The sequence below is a fragment of the Ambystoma mexicanum genome, chromosome 5q (assembly GCF_040938575.1).
Source record: "Ambystoma mexicanum isolate Mex_15411 chromosome 5q, UKY_AmexF1_1, whole genome shotgun sequence".
Classification (NCBI taxonomy): Eukaryota; Metazoa; Chordata; class Amphibia; order Caudata; family Ambystomatidae; genus Ambystoma; species Ambystoma mexicanum.
The window spans coordinates 52,622,642-52,644,167 of record NC_090933.1 but is presented as its reverse complement, the minus strand read 5'-3'; the positions used below and the strand labels follow the sequence as shown (position 1 = coordinate 52,644,167).

Sequence of the window (21,526 nt, the reverse complement as noted above, 5' to 3'; positions counted from 1 at the left end):
ACAGTACTGGGAGTAAATGTGGATGGAGGAGATGCTGGCATGTTCACAGAGGACCCAAGTCAAGATGAAGGGAGGGGTGAAGAGGCAGCTGAAAATACCCTCAAGTAGAAGGTATATGGGCAGGAGGCAGGTTAAGGAACAGAGTTGGCCGGATGGCATTGGTGAAAAGAGGTGGTGTTGTGAAGAAGGGCATGGGAAGTAGAGCAAAGATGCAGATGCCCCTTATAAATAAGGGGGAAGGGAGGACACAGTACGTGCTGTGTCCCCAAATGGACAAGAATAATTTAGTTCAGGCCCTCCCACAGCTTACTGCAGGGGCGAGTAAGTGGATATACAAATTGTAAAAAAACGCAGCGGTGCCCCTGGCAATAGGAGATCTTAAGGGCTTACTGGTTGTCGTAATTGGGGATCAAGCTATAGACACATAGGTCAAGGCTGGATACCCGGGAGTAACCTTGGGGGATGATGCACATGATGAGGCATTATTCAATGGAGTTAGAGCATTGGTATGGGATGCATTATGTATAGCCTTTCCAGACACTCCCGATCTACAGTCTTTGATCCAATATACCATGGGTAATGATGAGGACCCATCTGAATTTATTCTTAAAATGCAGGAGAAGTGGATAGCGTAGATGGGTGGTCTGTGGGATCAATCAATACAATTTTTTTATTTAGTCGTAAAGAGGGGTTTGCCGATGAAATTGCAGAAGGCATTGGATAAGATTGCGGGTATTGAGGCAAAGGGTTGGCTGGAAATACAAAGCATTACAGTGCATCATTGCAAGAGGATTAAGGAGCGGGAGAGTGAAACTGGGCAAAGGCGGCATGGGGATGAAGCAAAGTTGGTACAGAAATAATTGGCAAAAGTGGCAGTTTAGGTGCCTGTGCCAAAGCCAGTACAGGTGGAGGGAACAGGAGTAGACAGCAAGTTGTGAGTGCCACTATTGCAGCACTCTGGGTAGAAGGAGGACAATGACAGTGTGGAGTGGGTCAACAGCCCACAGTGGCAGCAAGCAGGGCCCCAGCAAGGGAGAGGGGGATTTTGAGGAGCAAGAGGAGGAGGGTTTGGACCCATCAGAGGTGGGTTCAGACAGTCTCAATGTTGGAATTGTTTAAGGTGGGGGCATTTTGCAAGGAAGTGCAGAAGCAGGTCAGCGGCGGGGTATAATTATGGGCCGCAGCAGTAGGGCCAAGGTCCCCAAAGGCCTCAATGATTAGGATACCAGCAACAGGGCCCAGGGTACCAGAACCAGGAGTATCCTCAGAGGTAATACCAAACTTATAATCAGCAGCTCAAGCACCAGACACACAAGCATGACACCCACAGCAGCAGCAGCAGGGTGGTGTTGCCCTGGTAATCAGGGCATAAGGGCACCAGGTGGGATGACCATTCCCTTTGGGGGAGAAGCAGTAGTAGTAGATAGTCCTTTCTTATTCCCTGGAACGAACACGTATCCTGATTAGGGCAGCCCACAGAGAGCACTTGTGTGTCTGGTCCTGTCGACGACCATCCACCCTGAAGAGGAACCATTGGTGGGGGCAAAGATAGGAAACAAGCAATTCATATTTATAGTGGACTCTGGTGCAACCAAATCATGTATCATGGAAGGAAACTTTCTACTATCAGGAAAATATCTTGACGTGCAGGGGTTCTCTGGGGCTATTTCCAAGGTTCCATACTATGAGGAGCTTGACGTGAAGGTGGGAGGGAAGGTATTACAGACACCCCTACTATATTCCGAGAGTTCCCCTTTCAATCTACTGCGTAGGGATCTCCTCAGTAAATCAGGATATGACTATATCCTTCACAGATCATGGAGTAGTCTGTTCTACGCCTGGGACGTGCCCTGTGAGGGTGATGTTGATAATCTACATGATGGCAAGGGAACTGGTGGTCAGTGAGATTCCCGTAGACCCAGACATGTTTGTTTATGGTATCACGGTACTTGTGAAGGTGGTTCCCCAGATTGCCAAGCAGTGCTGGCGAGTGCCCACTGATTTCATTTTTAGTCCTGCTGTGTCACCTGAGGTGGTGGCAGGAACAATATTGTTGCTGGACCTACAAGATTTGGTAGTGTCGGACAGAAGGATTGTCCTAGTAGGAATGGATAGGGACGGCTGTGAGTGGCGCACAGTGCTCTGTGTAGACCCAACAGTGCAGCTAACGGAGGTGACGGATGATGAATTGTTTGAGAAATATGACAAAGAGGGGGAAATAGTAATGGAAATTTGCATCCCCTGTCACATAATGATACAGTACCGAAGAGTGCAGTGTCCCTTAATGGCAGTAGCAACTCCATCCCCATTTTCTGAAGAAGATTTACAGCACGTGCCCCTGCAATTGTGGACTACAAATCCACATGATGTAGGGTTGCTGGGTAAGACAATATCCACTGTCAAGAGAGGCGGAGGAAGGCATTAGAAAGACCATATAAGCTCTACTGGACCAGGGTTTATCATGCCATCTACGTTCCCATGCGATACAGTGATATAGCCGGTTAAAAAGCACCAGGCGGCAATTGGAGAATGATCCAAGACTTGCGCCCCCTAAATTATGTGGTACAGAAAGAGTTGCCAGTGGTTCCAAATCCTGCAATGATTTCATGCAGCATCCCCAAGGAGGCTACATATTTCACCGTGGTGGATTTGAAAAATGCATTTTTCTCGACTCCACTCCATCCAGAATCGACATGCCTTAGGGCATTTATGCAGGGCCAGATGAGGTTTGAGCATACTAGATTACCTCAAGGGTACTGTGAGAGCCCGAGCATATTTAACAGAATACTGCACACTGACTTATGGAATATTCAGGTGCCCAGCATGATTATCCAGTACATGGACGATCTGCTAGTGTGTGGTAATAATGATGAGCAGTGTCGAAGAGACTTGGTTGTACTATTACAATTACTGGCTTGTAGGGGGTACAAGGTTGATAAGGCGAAATTGCAATATTGCCAGCAGGAGGTAATTTATTTAGGGCAGTTCATATCAGTAAATGGGAAGAGGATACTACCCGATAGGGCAGCATCATACGCGCCACCCCCAGACCCGCCTCAGTTAAGGAGATGCAGAGGTTTCTGGGCCTTTGCAATTACTGCAGGGCCTGGATCCTTGATTACACGGCGTACACCAGGCCACTTTTGTAAGCCCTAAGGTAAGCACAGAAAAAAAAGGACCACATGTTATTGTGAATGGAAGAAATGGTTAGACAATTTAACGATTTAAAAGAAGTCATCAGTTCAGTACCTGTACTGTCCGCCCCGGGCTATATTTGTTTTCACATTCTGATGGTCAGCTTATGACAGCAGTGTTGACACAGAAGAGCATTATGGGCCATAAGCCACTGGCATATTATAGTGGTACCCTGGATGCAGTGATGCAAGGGCAGTACATGTGTGAACATGCATTAGCAGCCGCTGCCTTTGCTATAGGGATAAGCTCTATGATCGTAATGGGGTGTTCAGTAACGTACGTAGAAAATTCTCTATTCGCTATCCTAGAATGGTCGAAATCCACCCTGACTACACAAAGGTCATCGGCATCTGAGATTATCATCTCGAAACCCCACATTCACGTGGTTAGGTGTAACGCAATGAATCCTACCACCTTTTTAACAGACCTTCCTACGGCAGAGGACTTGATGGCGCATGCCTGTGCCACATATGAGGGGGAGGAGGATGACACTCCCAAAGCCAGGGATCGTGCATTGACAGAGGGTATGGTACATTTTGTTGATGGATCGTCCACAATTGATCAGGAGAATAGACAGAGACAGACAGGGGCAGCAGTAGTACGACTTGAGGGAGGGGTGTACAAGACGGTGGTCATGAGAAGGTTGCCCACACACTATTCTTCGCAAGCGGTAGAAACTGTGGGGTTCAGCGAAGCGATGAGAGCGTTGCAAGGGTGTCAGGTTACGATATATTCCAATTCAGCTTACATTCTAACAACCGTACATGCTGGTCTCTCCCGTTGGAAGAGGAGGGGGTTCAGGATTTTGGATGGTTCTCCAATGCAACATGCACTGCTGTTCGATAAGCTGATAGAAGCACTATTACAGCCATATGTTGTGGCGGTCATCAAGTACACCGCCCATACTCACGGGACAGACGAAATCTCAAGAAGGAACGCAGCCGCCGGTGTGGCAGCCAAAATGGCGGCGTATCAGCCAAACGAAACATCCATTGATAATGTTGTAGCTGCTCCACCGAAAGACGAGCGTCCAGTGCCTTATTTTGCATTGGCCATCTCCCAGATTTTTAAGCTACAAGGAAGAGCGCCAGAGTGGGAAAAAGAATTGTGGTCACAGAGAGGATGTAAGCAGTCTATGACAGATCTGTTATGGAGACAGGAGAACTTGGGGATGACAGTGATGCCCCAAGAATTGCTAGCAGTAGCATTTGAACAATTGCACTATCTGTCGCATAGTTCGAAACAACACATAGCCACAGACATACAAGAGGACTGTTTCACACCAAATATTCAGGAGAGCATCACTGGTATGGTTGTCCGCTGCACCACATGTCAATGTTTTAGCACAGGGATGACACTACAGACATTACGGGGCACTTTGCCCTGCCCTGTTGGGTTGTTCCGGGAGTTATATATAGACTACGCCGATATGGGGGAGCTTTGGATCGAGGTACCTCACAGTGGTGGTCTGTCCCTTTTCGAGGTGGGAGGAAGCAGGTCTATGTGTACATCTGGATGCCAAATGTGCTGCAAGGTTTCTAGTACGGGAGGGTTTCCCGCACTTCGGTCTGTGCAAGATTTTGAGGTCAGATAATGGCACATATTTCTTCAATGCATTATTCCAACATGTTACATCACTACTTGGTATCAAGCATTGGATGTGTTCGATTTATCACCCACAGGCGAATGACATTGTGGAATGAATAAATGGCCCCCTTAAGAGCAAGCTATCCAAATTGAGCACCACATTGAAGAAAAACTGGGTGTATTGTCTGCCCATAGCCCTTTTCAGTTTATGCCCGCAACCAAGTAAAGAGCATCACATGTCGCCTCACAAAGTGGTCACTGGTCGGTGCATGCATTCCCTGTATCCCTTGTGAGAAAGGTTTCTGTTGAGCATAGGACTGCAGCAGTGTTAGGAGAGGAATTCAGGGAATATTTGACGAAACTAACTCAGGCCATTAAATATGTCTCCCAACAGATTGCACCTACCAAGATCGTGACTACAGAGATGCCCAATGCTGCACAGACAACAGGGACAAATCCTGAGCATATCACAACTAGACCAATGCTGCTGGGGGATTAAGTCTACGTTCGCAAATTCATGCCCCGTTGGAACAATCCTCGTTTACGAGGTGGTGTTTTGTACCCCCCTCAAGGTTAAAGTCAATTAGTTGTGCTACTGGGTCCACCTCTCTGACATTCGTAGGGCACCTCCAGAAAGTACAGTGATGCATCAATTGTCTTGAAAACAGGGGTAACAGTACCTGTACCCCGAGCACCTTACTGGCCTGTCCAGAGGAGACACAAGTGTAGTGGGAGGTCTGAGTGGCAGGCCAAGGATCAGCTGCTAGCTCCACCTTATTGATGAGGCCCAACAAGGCTGAAATATGTGTATGGGGTTGCTGTTGGTACCCTTGTTCAGAAGGGAATTGGGAATTGCCATAGCATTTCGGTGCTGGACTGGCCATGTACGCGGGACAAAGACTGATTTGCAAATGGAGATTTCCCATCTGTGAAAGGTACAGTGAGGTAAAGTGTGGCTGCGGACTCTTGAGTGGGTACCTTACAAAAGAACAGATCAATGGGTCGTGTTCGTTCTCCAGGGGGGCGCCTATGGACTTTTTTTTTTATTATTTAAGGGACTTAGGTTTAGTCACCCTAAGTTTCCTAGGGTCATCCATCCTTTTCACAATGTTCACAATTTGGTCTCCCTCGTTTGGGCTCAGACCCATTCCACAATGTTCACAATTTGGTCTCCCTCCGTCGGGATCAGACCCAAGAACCGAAGACTTTCGAATGTGCAATGGCTTTTGTTTAAACCGTCGCAGGACCACTTTGATTCACTTCTTCTCTAATTATTTTCTCATTCACATTGCTTCTATTATTTTCCAAATCAATACCTTATAGAGACATTCGATTGAGCACCTTCGTGGTACCAGACCACTCTGCCAAGAATATTGTATCTTTCCTCTTCATGAAAGTTCAAATATTCAAACAGCGTTAGTCTTTTCTCGCGTCTTTCATCACACGCATTACCAATCTTCGTTCTTGCACTCTCAATGTTGCCGCTTGCAACCTTTTTTTCAACAAAGACCGGACTTGCAGCGGTCTCCTCAACTCACCGGTTGTGTTGATTTCTCTGATGCTGCTTTGATCTTCGAGCAAGGACGATACCACATGGGCTGCTGCTCCTCCCCGGCTCAACTAGCTGTGCTGGAGGGCCCATGAATCTCCGACACACAATGCAATTTTTAGTCTTGTGTACTGGCCTTCTGACTCAGAGGGGGTTTGGAAGGCCATGGATTTCTGGAAAGGTCAAGGATATCTCCCTCCTCGCTTGCTCTTCTGTGTTTGCCATCTTTCTTTCCTAGTTTAGCTGCTGTCTTGAAAACACTGCTCCTTCGTGTGCTGGGCCTCGCTCATAGTGTGCTCTTGCACTGTGCCTTTTATCCCTGTGGGGAAGCTTAATGGGAGTCAGGTGTGAGTCGTTGATAGCAATTGCCTGACTCTGCCTGACCACAGTATTGGGATATCTCAGATGTAATGCTCGGGTGTGAGTCTGTTTTCTTCCAGAATGGACTGTCCCTGAGAAAGTATTTGAGTAGGGAAATGGGGGTTGGGGGGTAAAGTTCCCATATATCCTACCGGGTAGGATGGGGTAAAGGTGTTACAAAGGACGGGGATACCACATCTCTCCATCGGGTGTCCCACTTCCACTCCCCGAAGACCCCTCCCCAGGTGATCCTCCTGCACTGGTCCACCCCAGTGTCTGGATGCAAAGACGATGGCCGTACCCTGGCCACCTAAGAGAGAGAGATCCCCAGGGACTTGCGGGTGAGACACATTCTGGTTTCTGACATACCCTTTCCCTATACAATGCAGCTGCATCAGTTTCACAGGGGAACCGGGCAAGGAAATCAGCATTTCTCTGATCTCTACCCTTCCGGTGTTCCACAGTGACACAGTAGGGTTGCAGGTCTAAGAACCAATGCATGACTCGAGGGTTAGAGTCCTTTTGTTGTCTTATCCGTACCAAAGATGAATGATCAGTGACAAGGGTGAACCTTTTACCTAGAAGATAATATCTTAGATGGGTAATTGCCCACTTGATGGCAAGTGCCTCAACTCCAGCACAGAGTAGTTCTTTTCAACTGGGAATAGTTTTCGACTAGTGAAAAGGATAGGATGTTCTAATCCATGACTAATTTGTGATAAAACTGCACCTAACCCATTGAGAGAGGCATAAGTCTGTAGCAGAAACTCGTTTGAAAAATCTACTACCTTTTAGGATTGGGTTTTGGTACAATGTTTGTTTTAAGCTGTTATAAAATACCTCGTCCACCTCAGTCCAATAGATCTTCTGGGGCTCAGCATTCTTTAGTTTATCTGTCAACCAGCTGTTCTATCTGAAAGGTTTGGAATTAATCTTCAGTAATAACCAATGAAACCTACGAATGCCCTAAGATCTCTTTTGATTTTAGGTGTGGGGGTAACTAGGACAGCTTTCACTTTTTCTCATTGGGGCTGGACACTGCCATTCCCTACAAAGTAGTCAAGGTATTTCACAACGCATTGAGCCAGCTTACATTTGGATGGATTTGCAGTTAAGCCGACTTCTCTGAGGGCTCTCAAAAAAGTATAAAGATGGAAAAGATGGTCTTCCCAAGTCTTACTGTAAATGACTATGTCGTCAATATAGGCCCGACAGAAATCAGAGTAGGGCTCTAAAAGCCTGTCCATAAGCCATTGGAAAGTGGCTGGGGCCCCATGTAGGCCGAAAGGGAAGACTTTAAACTAGAATAGTCCTAATGGCGTAGAAAAAGCTGTCTTTTCCTCATGAGATCCATGTACTGGGACCTGCCAATATCCCTTAGTCAAGTCAAGGGTGAATACAAATGTGGCCCTACTGAGTTTGTTTATTAACTCATCAATGCATGGCATGGGATAGGCATCGAAAGCAGAGATTGCGTTGACTCATCTGAAGTCGATGCAAAACCTCCAAGAATGATCAGTTTTTGTTATTGTGTTTAAATAGTTTTCCCCACAACCTGCTGCGGTCTACCATATCAATTGCAGCATTAAAATCAATATATGCTGCGTAAACCAGAGGCTTCCTGATTGTACCCGCTTGTTAAATTAGGGTGGGAAGTGCGAGAACATTAATGTTGCTACTGGAATTCTTCCGTAAACCTGTCTGGTTATAAGGAATGATATTACATTTTTCTACCCAGTCCTCAGGCTCCTTATGAAGTACCCATGCAAAGATTTCTGCAAGCACGTCCTACATGGCAAGCAGGCGATAGTTATTTGGATCGTCATACTTTCCTTTCTTCAGTGCCGGCACAATTATACTGTCATGCCAGGAAGATGGAATATTCTGCAGAGTCTCAATACAAAGAAAGAGAAGAGGCAGTGCAGAGCATGCGACCAAACATCTGGATCCAAATGAAAAATTGTGCTGCAGACCCCGTCAGGACCAGGAGCGTTAGAGGACTTGCTAGTTCCTATTATCCCAAGTATGTCATCAGGGCCAAAACATAAGACCAGTTAGCCAGAGAGGCCGTCCAACTAAGGGCAGCTACATTTGAGCTTCCAAGTACCTGCTGAATGTACTGGACCCAGATCAGCTATACCATCTATCACTCTGGGTCTCTGATCCTTGCCATTTACAATCTTTCAAAAACCTTTGATGTCGTTGGAAAGTGACACCTGCACTAACTCACGCCAACGGAGACACTCCTTAACGTGTTTTCTCAGCCATTTACGATAATTATGTTTTGCAAAATGTATCTTATGGCTGTGGACGAGTGGGTGCAATTCTGACTCCGCAATAGCCTTCAGTTCTCCTCTCAATTTCCTCTTTTTATCTCTAATTTCCTTATCCTAAGGATGTAGGTGAGAGTTCCTAGAGATGCAGTTTTCTTGGAATACTCCAATGCAACCTCATTGCATACAATAGCCGCTCATTTTGTTACTATATCATATTTTTAAAAATATAAAAGTTTCAATTGTCACCCTTCTGTGCATTACATGGCAAATATGAAGTAAGGTGAGCATCCGATAGCCTTTGATTGTTTTTTACTTGGTTGAAGGGAAGCGCTTGCAATTTGTTTCAGTACAGGAACACACATTTTACAAACTTCAGGGGAGTTTTTCAAATGTGTACTTACACCTGTTGGGTAGGGGTAAAAACCGGAGGAAAAAGAAGTATTGTACCACATAAAATGGTGGATATTATCGCATGCAGGCATTCTGTCAGGCCCATAATCAGGCAGGCGGTGAAAACTGGCCTTCATTTCAAATACTGCCTGTTGTTACTGTGAGGGCCAAATATATCATATCAAATCTACATTACTTTGTATATAAAGTATCGATAAAAAGAATAAGGCATCATCATTAATTCAAAAACAAAGAGGTGATGGCTGGAAGGTTTAGAATTAATCTTAACCACTGGCAATGCTCTGGGCAACCCTCCAGACCACCGTTCTTCGCCTGCCAAGCCATTACAGAAGGGAAAGACCATATGCAAATCAGGCTTGGCCCCACCCTTTCCCCTTCTGTAATGGCTTGGCAGGCGAAGAACGATGGTCTGGAGGGTTGCCCCGAGCAATGCAAGTGGTTAAGATTCAGTCTAAACCTTCCAGCCATCACCTCTTTGTTTTTGCTTTGTCACCCCGAGTGGGACGGGTATGCCCAGACGTGGGTCCCGTGCCTGCTGGGCCTAGAGACCCAAGCTACTCCTCACTGATGATCCCCAACAAGGGTGAAACATGTTTGGGGATGCTTGTGGTCTCGTGCAGAAGGGATGTGACCTAGCAGTTCGGGCTGGACTTCCCCTTTTGGGGTGGGGCCAAGCCTGATTTGCATATGGTCTTTCCCCTTCTGTAATGGCTTGGCAGGCGAAGAACGATGGTCTGGAGGGTTGCCCCGAGCAATGCAAGTGGTTAAGATTCAGTCTAAACCTTCCAGCCATCACCTCTTTGTTTTTGCTTTGTCACCCCGAGTGGGACGGGTATGCCCAGACGTGGGTCCCGTGCCTGCTGGGCCTAGAGACCCAAGCTACTCCTCACTGATGATCCCCAACAAGGGTGAAACATGTTTGGGGATGCTTGTGGTCTCGTGCAGAAGGGATGTGACCTAGCAGTTCGGGCTGGACTTCCCCTTTTGGGGTGGGGCCAAGCCTGATTTGCATATGGTCTTTCCCCTTCTGTAATGGCTTGGCAGGCGAAGAACGATGGTCTGGAGGGTTGCCCCGAGCAATGCAAGTGGTTAAGATTCAGTCTAAACCTTCCAGCCATCACCTCTTTGTTTTTGCATCATCATTAATTCATCCATATTTGGCATACTACATAGAAAATGATTATAACAAACGAAGACACAATATGTGTCAGTAGACTAAGGTATTATATAACATTTCCTGATCTTAAAAAGCATTAAAATAATAGATTTCAACTGAAAAACGTAGAAGATGATCTCCTAAAAGTACTAAGTGCAAAAGTGTGGGTCTGAACACTGAAAACCCTCTGTTTCTTAAATAAAGTAACCCATTACATGGCCAGGTCAACATAAGGTGTAGAAAAGATTCCACAATGGGGCTATCGAAATTACAGCTCAAATCCATAATATTGGGGAGCCCCCCACTTGGCAGTAACCACCTTCAGTGTCAGTAAGTTTAGTCGAAATTTTGTTAAAAACAATTGGCATAACAGTGTGTCTTCGGCAGCCTGCTTCTCTAGACTTCGTTGGATCACAGGGAGCAGCCGAGCAGCGAGAACATAAACCAGGCCTTCCTCCCCAAACAGATTTACCTGCCTTCTCAGGCCCCCTTTTCAAAGTGAATGACCCTGAGAGATGAAGCAGAAAACAGAAGGTTAAGTCTTAAGTATGTTTTTAGCAAGGTGACTTCGGACACATGCCAGTCAGCAGCCGGTGGGTAGTTTATTCTTCACAATGACAGCTCAGCAAGCATTGGCAGCAGAGAAGTTGATGATGTTTGTCAGCTGAAAGCTTAGTTGGGCCTGCGGGTATGCAGCATACTGGTCTTGGATATAGCTTGATAAGGCTTAGTGGCAGAGTAGTGCTACTGAAATTCAGTAGTTTGACAACGGTGTATCAGCACGTATGTTATTGAAATCTGGTAACAGGTAGAGAGAGGACTTCAGTACTCCTGTCCACCAGACAAGTGCCAGACTAGATTAAGGTGCTTCACAGAACTTTGTGTAGAGATAACAGCAGCAAAGCCCCTCCTCTCTGAAGGTCCCCCACAGGGCCAGGCTGTCCTATGGGTTGATAGGGTAATGCTGAAGGGCTGTCCCAACAGGTCGTGTTGGCTGGGTTTCTGGATCAAATTGAGCCAGTTGTGTACTTAATGACTTAATGCATTGTGCAGCTCGTTGTTTTGCCCATTTTTATTGAGATAAGTTACTTTAAAATGCAGCCCCAGGTACTTAGCAAACAATTCCATATGAGTACTGATGAATTATATTGAGCACATTTGTACCATTTGTTATTTTGTGCCTAGGAATATTGTTCGTCCACGACCAGGCCTGTCACCACATCGCTCCCAAATTCATGTTGGAAGAGACCCTCATAACTTCTAGGGTAGTGCCAGCCAGTGACAGGGATTGAAGAGAAAAACAACCAATGGTCATCAAGAATAAGTAAGTGAAATTCCCTGCCACCTGGATAAATGACGGCCTGATATCAGAGATCCCCTGAAATGACTGACCTATGTGAACAATCCCTGTCTATTCGTTTTGCATGTTTTTCAGCCATCGTCTTTCTCCTTTGTTCAGCCAAGAATGTTTTAAACTGAAACCAGCGATCAAATTACTTACATGTACCCACTCAGGTTCTCATCATCGTGTGGACATGGCATGATAGAGCTAATGGGCAAAATATTTTGGTTAGAAGGTATTTCATGTGTGCTCTGGACAGGTAATCATGATTCACTGCTTACGGGTACTTGGATGGAGCCCTAGCTTAGAAAAGCCTAGCGCCCCCCCACAGCCTCGCACCCCAACCCAGAGATTTTCCCCAGTCTTCCAAGAGTCAAGTGCATGCTACCTGTGCCCATCGACATTACCTTGCCTGGAGGACAAAGTTGCAGGGCGCCCAGCTAAGAAGGGAATGGGTTAAGGTCATAGACCATTTACCCTCGCCTCCCCTGTTTAGGCCTGACCAGCATTGCTCAGTGCTAGGGGGTTTGTCAGACTCTCAAATAGCTTATACTGGGCTTCAGAATGGGCGTGTGCAGTATTCATGCCTTCGTTAGCACTTGCAGCTAGCAGAGGCCATGCATGCGCAGGCCAGTCCTGTGTGCATGCAGCCTGGCTCCAGCATACATTGTAGGCGTGATCACACTATATGCCTTTGTTTAAGGAAGAACCATTCATTTTGTACCAGGGGAGGTGTTGAGTGCACCTGAATGGCATTTTGTGCCAAGTGGGGAGTGTAAGCGCCAGGGGCACCACTACCTATACAAGAACAACGTAAATCATGTCTGTGTTTTTAAAGTTTTACCCACCATGCTTATTTTCTCCAAAAGTGAATCAGGGTTTGCTTTTTTGTGTCCCTCACCCACCACACATGTGCGCGTCACATGGCAGCCGTTTTAAGATTATTTAACATATTGTTTTATATTTCTTCTTGTGCACAAATGTTAGGTTTAGATTTCAGTGCGCTAGTGTTTGATGCATGAACATAAAAGCGTTTGTTGAAACTAGTCACGTGGCCCTGTGGCGTCATGGCAGCTGGTGAAACCGGAATTAGTGTCCTGGAGCCCTCCTTGTGTGCCTTTGCTTCACTCTTCATGTTTCCGAGACCCATAACTAGTGGAATTGCCTTTGGTTGTAACGGCCTGGTGCCTGGTGACTCCAGCTATTCAGATCCTGCCTGTCCTTTTGAAGATCGAACTAAAGAGGGAAAGGTAGTTGACAAGGGGCTTCACAGAGGAGGTAGAGATGGATACTAAGGACATACCCTGAGGAAAGATGCAGCTGCGCCTGACAGGATACAGAGCAGGAGAGAGCACTTCCTTTTCAACACTTACTTTTTCGCCACCACTCTTTCATGCGTGCTTCTTCATCCGTTTTCTTTTGGTGATACTTGCCATGGAACCTTATGGGAGTATAAGGTTCCATGGTGACCTTAGAATGTTAGAGTAGCTCGCTTCCCCGAGGATGGTGGGCAGCAGGACTAATGGCCACTGTTTGCAGCAGGCCATACCATTTATTCCACTAAATAGGATTTACTTTCTCTCAGACCTCTACCTCACCTATTTTATTACACTTGGCAATGCGCAGAATCCAATCTACATGTCCCAGACCTCCTCAGTTGTTCTTTGCATCTCACAAGCTTCAGGCTTCAATAGTTTGCTGTACACCTGGCTCCACCACGTTACCTGATCCTCCCTCGGACGGACCGCGGCATGGCCTTCTCTTAACGTGCTCTTCGCTAGTTCGGTAGCAACGTGCAGACACCAGCCTCTCCGAAGATTTGAAGTGGAGTCAGCTGTACCCTCAGCGTCATCTGCTGGTCTTCCACAGTAATTTCAACAACACACCTCCATAATACTCTCCCGTTCAGATTTCTATACGTTTTTACCTATTTCAAAAAAATATATATTAGCGCACACTTTCAGAATGGTGCTTGATCACCACCATATCTGTTTGTGTTGTTCATCCTTTGATTATATTTTGATTCTGTGATTGTACAGATGTATGTGCTGAGTGGACATGGTTTGAGTGCATGTATAGAGTTTTAAATGCAAGTGTGGATATACCTACATAAATGTTGTGTTTGCGTTGTTGAACTCAAGTGAAAGTATATAGTGACATACGTGATGATGTGGGTGCATGTGAGAGGTAGCACGTTTGAAGGAGAGATTGTGGCGCACATGCTGGCCAGGTGTGGTGCCATGGTCAAATCTATGGTGAAACCTGTGTTATAGTGAAGTTTGTACACAAATAGAGGTATAGCGTTTTGATGAGATGAACCCTGGGAGGGTAGGGTCGTATTTATGAGACACTAGGGCAACGTGCCCCTGAGATCTAAATGGAGACTGATCAATGCATACTTTAACGTGTGAAGTGTGGAAGGTAGGCCCCATACAGTAGGAAAGATACGTGGTAGGTGCCCGCATCTGTCTCCAGTGGTGGTTATGGATTATAGTGTTTTTGTAGGAGTGATGGTTCTCACTCCTACTTGAAGTCTCTGGTGCCAGGTTGTGCATATTGAGAGGCAGAGAGTGTTGTGTTTTGTTCTCACTGTGAATATTTGTATATATTCTAATAGAGTTCCAGAACTCTTACGAGCTCTGGAACAGATGGGTGGTTGGTGAAGAGCTAGGCTGGGTGCCTGTTGCTCCCGCTGTATCTTAATTAATTAGAAGTTCACCTACTCACCAGTCTGCAGCCGATTTATCAGTGGCGATGAAGATGGGCCGCTTCAAAGGATTCAAGTGAAGTGAGGAACGGAGCCAGCAGCTTGCCGCAGGCATATACGCCGACGGCAAGGCAAGGGAGAACAGGCAGTGCAGCCGAGCAAGCACTGCAGTCGTAGGTGAGGAGAGCGCAGGGTGTGCCAGTAAACGAAGAGGGGCAGATGGCATAGAAGTGCAGATTTTTGGGCGAGACCCTACATTAAGACCCTGGGCGTGAGCACGTCTGTTACCCTGGACCGAGTCTGCGTGCGACGCATGCGCAGGCCCCTGCAAAGGAAAACAAACCTCTGATGTTGCTTGTATACACAATGCGTCTCGACAATCAGCAAAGAGGGAAGCTGGTTGCTAGTAGAGGTTTGTAAACAAGGGAAGCTCGCTGGCAGCAGAAGATAAAGGAAACTCTTTACAAGATGAAGTGCTTTCATTTCAGGACTCGAGGAAGCAAGTTGTGTTTGGAGAATTCTACCAATCCTATTTGAGGAAATAAAACAAGTGACTGTGACTTTGCTCCAAACAAAGCCATTTTTTTTTGGACTAGAAATTTTATTAAAAGGGTAACTAAATCAAAACATAGTGACACCATACCCATTAAGGGTGAACCATACTCTGGCCATGGCAGCGGCCATTCTACCCACACCCCCTTTCTTAGCATAACCTGGTACTCCACCTATTAGGTGGTAAAGATGGAGGAAAATGTTTGAAACCTACCTGGTGGCCATGGGGGCGGCGGGGGTGGGAGGGGCAGATTTAGTCCCTCAAGAAAACAAGCACTTTTACTCCATAATTTAGGCCCAGAGGGGCGCAGTGTGTTTGAAGGCCTTCCTGACATGCTGTAGGTTGGAGCAGCAGACCTGGATGAGTTCTCAGTAGCTATCAAGAAAATTGAAGAGCATTCTGAGCCAAAGAAAAATGACATGTTTGAAGGACACACGTTTTTTCAAAGGAGTAAAGAAGCTTCAGAATCCGTGGAAGGCTATGTGGCGGCGGTAAGGACATTGAGCCACACCTGTGAGTTTGGAGATTTGACAAATTCTCTTATCCGGGATCAATTAGTTAGGTGCACTAACAACCCTAGAGTCCAGGAGAAGCTACTGGCAAAAGACATGTCGTTGGATCAGGCGGTGGAGCTCACTAGAAACATTGAACAAACAACCCAGTATATGAAGGAGATGAAGATGGAAAAGCAAGGGCAGGAGGTATGTGCCATGGCTCAAAGAAGACCTCCTGTGTTGAAGAAGGAATGGTGGGGGCATAAATGTCTCAGATGCGGAAATCCCAAACATGCAGTGAACAGTGTGTTTTGTCCTGCGAAGAATGCTGAATGTACTAGGTGCAGACGGAAAGGACATTTTGCACGCATGTGCAAGGAGTCGCCCATCAGTGTGATAGAGCAGAAGCAAAGTAATAACAAAGAGGAGATCTCTGCTTCTGTTCCTGATGGCGAAAGCAAGCCTCGTTATATTTTTGAAATCTCTGCGTCATCTTAGGGGGTGAATGGTCCAGTGGATGAGTTTCAGACTGATGGCCTTAAATTGTCAATGAAGGTGGATTTGGCTTCACCATGGACAATTGTGTCAGAAGACACCCTCAAGAATACCCTGCTTAAAGATGTGCAGGACCTGGCGCTGTCCCATGTCCAACCCTGTGGGTATGCAGAGAGCGAGATAGATTTGCTAGGGAAATTCCGAGGATTAGTAAGCTACAAAGGGAGAGAATGTGTGGCAGATTTTCTAGTGGCAAAGAAGGCTGCCTCCTCACTAGGATGGGAGGAACAAAGAAGTCTGGGAGTTCGAATCCAAGCGAATGCGCCAACACATATATCGATAGCTGAAATGAATGAAAAATGGGCTGTAGAGTTTCCAGAAGTGTTTTTGGAAAGACTGGGATGATTAAGAGATTTCAAATATTGCATTAAAATGAGACCTACCTCTTGCCCGGTGGTACACAAAGCAAGACAAGTCCCGCATAACATGAAGAAGCAGCTGCATGAAGAATTAAATAGTATTTTAAAATTTGGAATAATAGAACGGATACAAGGCACGGAATGGCTCTCCCGGTGGTTTTGGTTGCGAAAAGCAATGGAAAGATACAGCATTTTGAGTCGATTTAAGAGAATTTAACAAGAACATTCTGGTGGAAAGACACCCCTTACCGATCATCTCGGAAGCTTTAGCTGTTTTAGGGGACACCAGTTGGTTCATAGCGATTGACCTATCAGCAGCATACAACCAAGTACCCTTGTCCAAGGAGTGTCAAGATATCACAACGTTCATTACACCAGAAGGAACTTTTAAATACTTAAGGATGCCATTTGGGTTGGCATTGGCTGCGGCAGTGTTTCAACGAGTGATGGAGAAAGTGCTAGAAGGAGGTGCTAATGTAATTGTATTCCAGGATGGTATTCTGGTGTTTGCTGAAAGCGTGGCGCAACATGATGACATTTTGCAGTGTGTTCTGGTAAGATTGAGAGAAGCTGGGTTGACTGTGCAGAGAAGCAAATGCAGAATAGGTGTGCGTGAAGTAGAATATCTAGGACACAACATATCAGCCCAAGGAATTTCCCCCAAGCTCAGTCTGGAAGAGAGCATTGGTAAAGCTACTGCCCCGTTGGCAAGGATCAGCTAAAGCCATTTATGGGAATGGCCGAGTTTTACCACACATTTGTGAATAACTTTGCTGCCATTTCAACTCCCTTGAGGGAGTTGCTGAAGAAGGGGGTTGTGTTTTTGTGGTCAGTTGAGTGTCAGGATGCATTTCAGAAAACCAAGGAGGGCAAAGCCAGTGCTCCCTCATTGGGAAGGTTTGTGAGTGGCAGGAAAACAGTGTTGATGGTAGATGCCAGTTTATTAGGTTTGAGAGCATCTCTTTCACAAGTGGACAGTGGGAAAGAGGAACATGTAATTGCGTTCGCATCCAGGCCTTTGAAGGGTGCTGAGAAAAATTACTCGGTTGTTGAAAGGGAGGCTTTGGCTGTGTTTTGGGTGGTGTTACATTTTAAGTTTTTGTTGTGGGGCCATAGATTTGTGATTAAAACTGACCATAGGCCTTTAGTACAAATGATGGATGGTAAAGGCTGGACAAAAGGATCTCCCAGAATCTCGAGGTGAATGTTGGAGCTGCAAGGATACAATGTTCACATGTGTTATGTGCCTGGTAGAGTAGGGTCCAAAAAGGATTACGGCTGTAAGAGGAAGTGTGGTGATTGTCAAGGGAGGAGAAGTTTGGTTAAAAGGGATAACGTAAAGGGTGAGGTAGTAATGCGCTTAACAACATAACAGTAAGGCACAGTGATAAAATTGTTGATGCTTTAATTGAGACAGGAACAGCCGACACGTGTTTCGACGCACAGGTCATCCTCAAGGCTGGGTAATTTTTGTATACACAAAACAAAAGCAAATTGTCACGTAACAAAACAAAATTGAATATGGTCAAAGACATCAACAATTATTGACAAATCGAGATATAGATCCAAAATAATACAACAAACAGTATTAAAAGTCATACATATTGCATATGCAAAGTAATTGTTTCACATAATAAACAGAAAACCACAACATATGAGGTTTTGTTTGGACACATTGAAGCAACAAAATATATATATTGAAAAAGATATATATATATTAGCATACCATGTATCTGGGTTGGAGAGTGGAACAAGGGAAGCGAAGACAGTTGCAGGGATAAGGAAACAATATAATTAAACAAAACAAAAGAAATATAATGAATAATGGTGTATACGGTTGTGTAACCCTCAAGTATAATTTCATATGTTAGGAGCTTACTGAAAATATGCATCATGAAATATACAGTTGGGGGTAGCTGAAGAAACCCCATGTGGTGCACAGATCACCGGAGCCACCACTCGTGCAAAGCAAGCACTAATCACCATTATAGCAGTAGTGTTAATGGCTACAAAACCACTGAAATCAAATAGATAACCCTTCAAAGTCAGGTGGAACAAAAGGCGTGGACAGAACTGCCCCAAATCCAGTGTAAGCACGCATGCCAATTCAATTGGGAAAACGCTTACCAAACGTAAATCAATTGTATTAAAGTATTCTTGAACGCGCTCCCTGTACAGGTAACCAAAATCGTTTAATGTAAGGAACCAAGTCATAAGTCAGAACAAAACAAGAATTAGCATATTAGACAATAACATAATGAAACCACATACCTAGTGGAGCATCAGGGTATTCAAATGGGGAACTGGTAACCCGTATCAAAATAGTGGACTCAGTATATAACCTGTAGAAAATTAATATTATCATCACTTGACAAAAGGAGCCTGATAGCAAACAGAGTATAGACCACGGATGATTATGTTATAGCACAGAGAATGAGAAAGAAAAAGGAGCGGAAACCGCAGCAAACTTACTCGTTAAATCAAGCGTTCAATTATGTAAGGGGAATCCCAGAAAGCAAACATCCTGGTGGCGTTAGTTAGATAAATACTGCCGCGTACGTCACATTAGTGACAAAGGCGGCATTGTGCGAGGAATACGTTGCATCGGTGACATCATAGGTAAACAAACCAATGCGTGGCGCGTGATAGTGCCGTGGAAAACGTTGCATCAATGACATCATGGGTAAACAACAATTGCATGGCGCGTGAAAGTAAAACGTATATGAATGAGATAGCAAGTACATTAATTCATCCACTGATAAAATCTGTATGCCATAGGTATATGGACAGGAAATACCCAAAACATACTCGGTAAGTGCACCAAATTGATAACAACGAAAATGAACCAATAAAAGACGGAGCACATGTTACCGAAATAATGCGCGATTACCAGTTAAGCACTTTAAAGTGCCAAAGCATATAAAACATTGGTTACATATTAATTTAATGGGAAAACCAAATAGCAAAAGGGATGAAATATTAAATAACATTGCTGGTGCATGCAGTAAAACAGAAACAAGAAAAGAGGCATTGTATGGGACAAGATAATAGGTGCCAATGCTTGCAAGCAAGAGCAGAGGGGCCCGGTGTAGTGCAACCAAACAACTGCTTTGTCTTATGCTTAGTTAAGCGGACCCATTTATAATGGACACTGGTGTGAATAGAGGAATAATTGAGTCTACTCCTCAGTTAAATAAACCGTAATATTACAGAAAAACAGACATCTCATGGTCAGTGTTGTGGCATCGTAATAAGCAAATAAGTTTAGCCTCCATTTGGCGTAATTTAAGTCGGAGGTTGCCACCCCTTTTCCCCCTGTGAGCCTTCATCAATCCGATGAAACGCAAATCAGAGATATGGTCCAACTGGTGTTCCAATTGCCAGTGAATGGCCAAAGGTAATTTGGGTTCCGACATTCTGAGACTGGACAGGTGTTCTCTTATTCGAATTCGAAGCTGGCGGATTGTGCTGCCCACGTACAATCTCCCACAGATACAAGTGATGGCATAGACCACGTAGGTAGTCTTACAATTAATAAAATCTCGTATGACAACCTGTGAACCAAAATTATCACAGAAGACTTGACATTTTGAATAAGCCCATGGGCATTGGTTGCAATGACCACATTTGTGGAAACCACTTGGTTGTTGTAACCAGGTAGGAGTCATTGATTTGTTATCGAGAAAAGAGGGACTCACCAAATTTTTGATTGTGGGCGCTCTGATAAAAATAAATTTGGGTTTAGGTGTCAGATACGGTTGCAGGTCTTTGTCTAGTCTCAGATTGTGGCAGTGTTTGGCAACCATTTTGTACAAAAGCGAAGAGTCATTGGTAAATGGAGTAATTATAGAAATATATGGAGGGTATTCCTTGGACTTGGTTGGATTGGTCAGGAGGTCACGTTGATTAACATGAGTAAATTTAGAATATGCCTTATGAATAACAGAACTCTTGTACCCTCGGTTGAGGAATCGCTGGTTAAGGATATTGCATTCCCTTTCATAATCTCTAGATAGTGTACAATTTCGTCTGGCCCTATGAAATTCACCCATTGGAATGTTGTCAATAGTGGCGTGTTGATGATTACTCTGGGCAGCCAAGATTGAATTTACTTCGGTGGGTTTTCTATAGGTACTAGTGTACAAGTTTTTCCCTTTGTGAAAGATATGTAAATCCAAATAGTCAATTTGATATGTGTCACATTGGCCTGTAAGGCTGATTCCAAAACCATTAGCATTAGCATAAGTTAAAAAGTCAAAAAAAGAAGCTTGAGAGCCTTTCCAAATCAAGAAGATGTCATCTATAAAACTTTATCAGTTTTCAGTACCAGCCAGGGTGGACTGGCTGGCGCAGGTGGTTTTGCTGCTTGCACTACAATTTGCATTACGATACCCTAGCACAATCAGTGACCACTAGCGCACAGACCCTTGGTTGCGAACCCACAGTCCTGTCTTACTTTATATTGGTTAAAAGGGAGGCTGGTGTTGAGCAACACTCTGATGAGTGATGAGCAAGAGCAGGAAAAGGAAGTTGAGTGGGGTGATGGTAGGACAACTGTGGGGGTGAGAGTGCTGCAGAGGGTAGTTGTGTGGTAAGCAGTGAGTCGAATGTAGGTGATCAGGTCAGGGGAAGGATCAGGAAAGTTCCTGTCAGATTTAAGGATTTTATTTGTGATTGATTGTTATTATTGTGTTCATTATGAGGGGGGAGATATGTTGTGTTTTGTTCTCGCTCCCATTCTTTGTATATATTCTATTAGAGTTCGAGAACTCTTACGAGCTCTGGACTAGATGGGTGATTGGTGAAGAGCTAGGCTGGGTGCCTGTTGCTCCTGCTGTATCTTAATAAATTACAAGTTCACCTACTCACCAGTCTGCATCCGATTTATCAAGAGAGCGATTCCTTTTCAACACTTACTTTTTTGCTGCCACTCTTTCATGTGTGTTTCTTCACCCTTATTTTCGTTTGGTGCTACTTGCCAT

General features: G+C 45.0%; 1 long non-coding RNA gene across 3 annotated transcripts in view; it reads left to right on the top strand.

Annotated features, from left to right (window-relative positions):
• Positions 1-21,526, top strand: part of LOC138497198 (uncharacterized) — a 146,677-nt gene that overhangs the window by 96,078 nt on the left and 29,073 nt on the right. Inside the window, exon 2 of one of the 3 annotated variants that reach the window (XR_011278535.1) lies at positions 11,720-11,858. The exons of the other annotated variants lie outside the window; for them this stretch is intronic. This is a non-coding gene — a long non-coding RNA (uncharacterized lncRNA). The remainder of the gene's footprint in view (positions 1-11,719; positions 11,859-21,526) is intronic. 3 annotated transcript variants of the gene reach the window in all.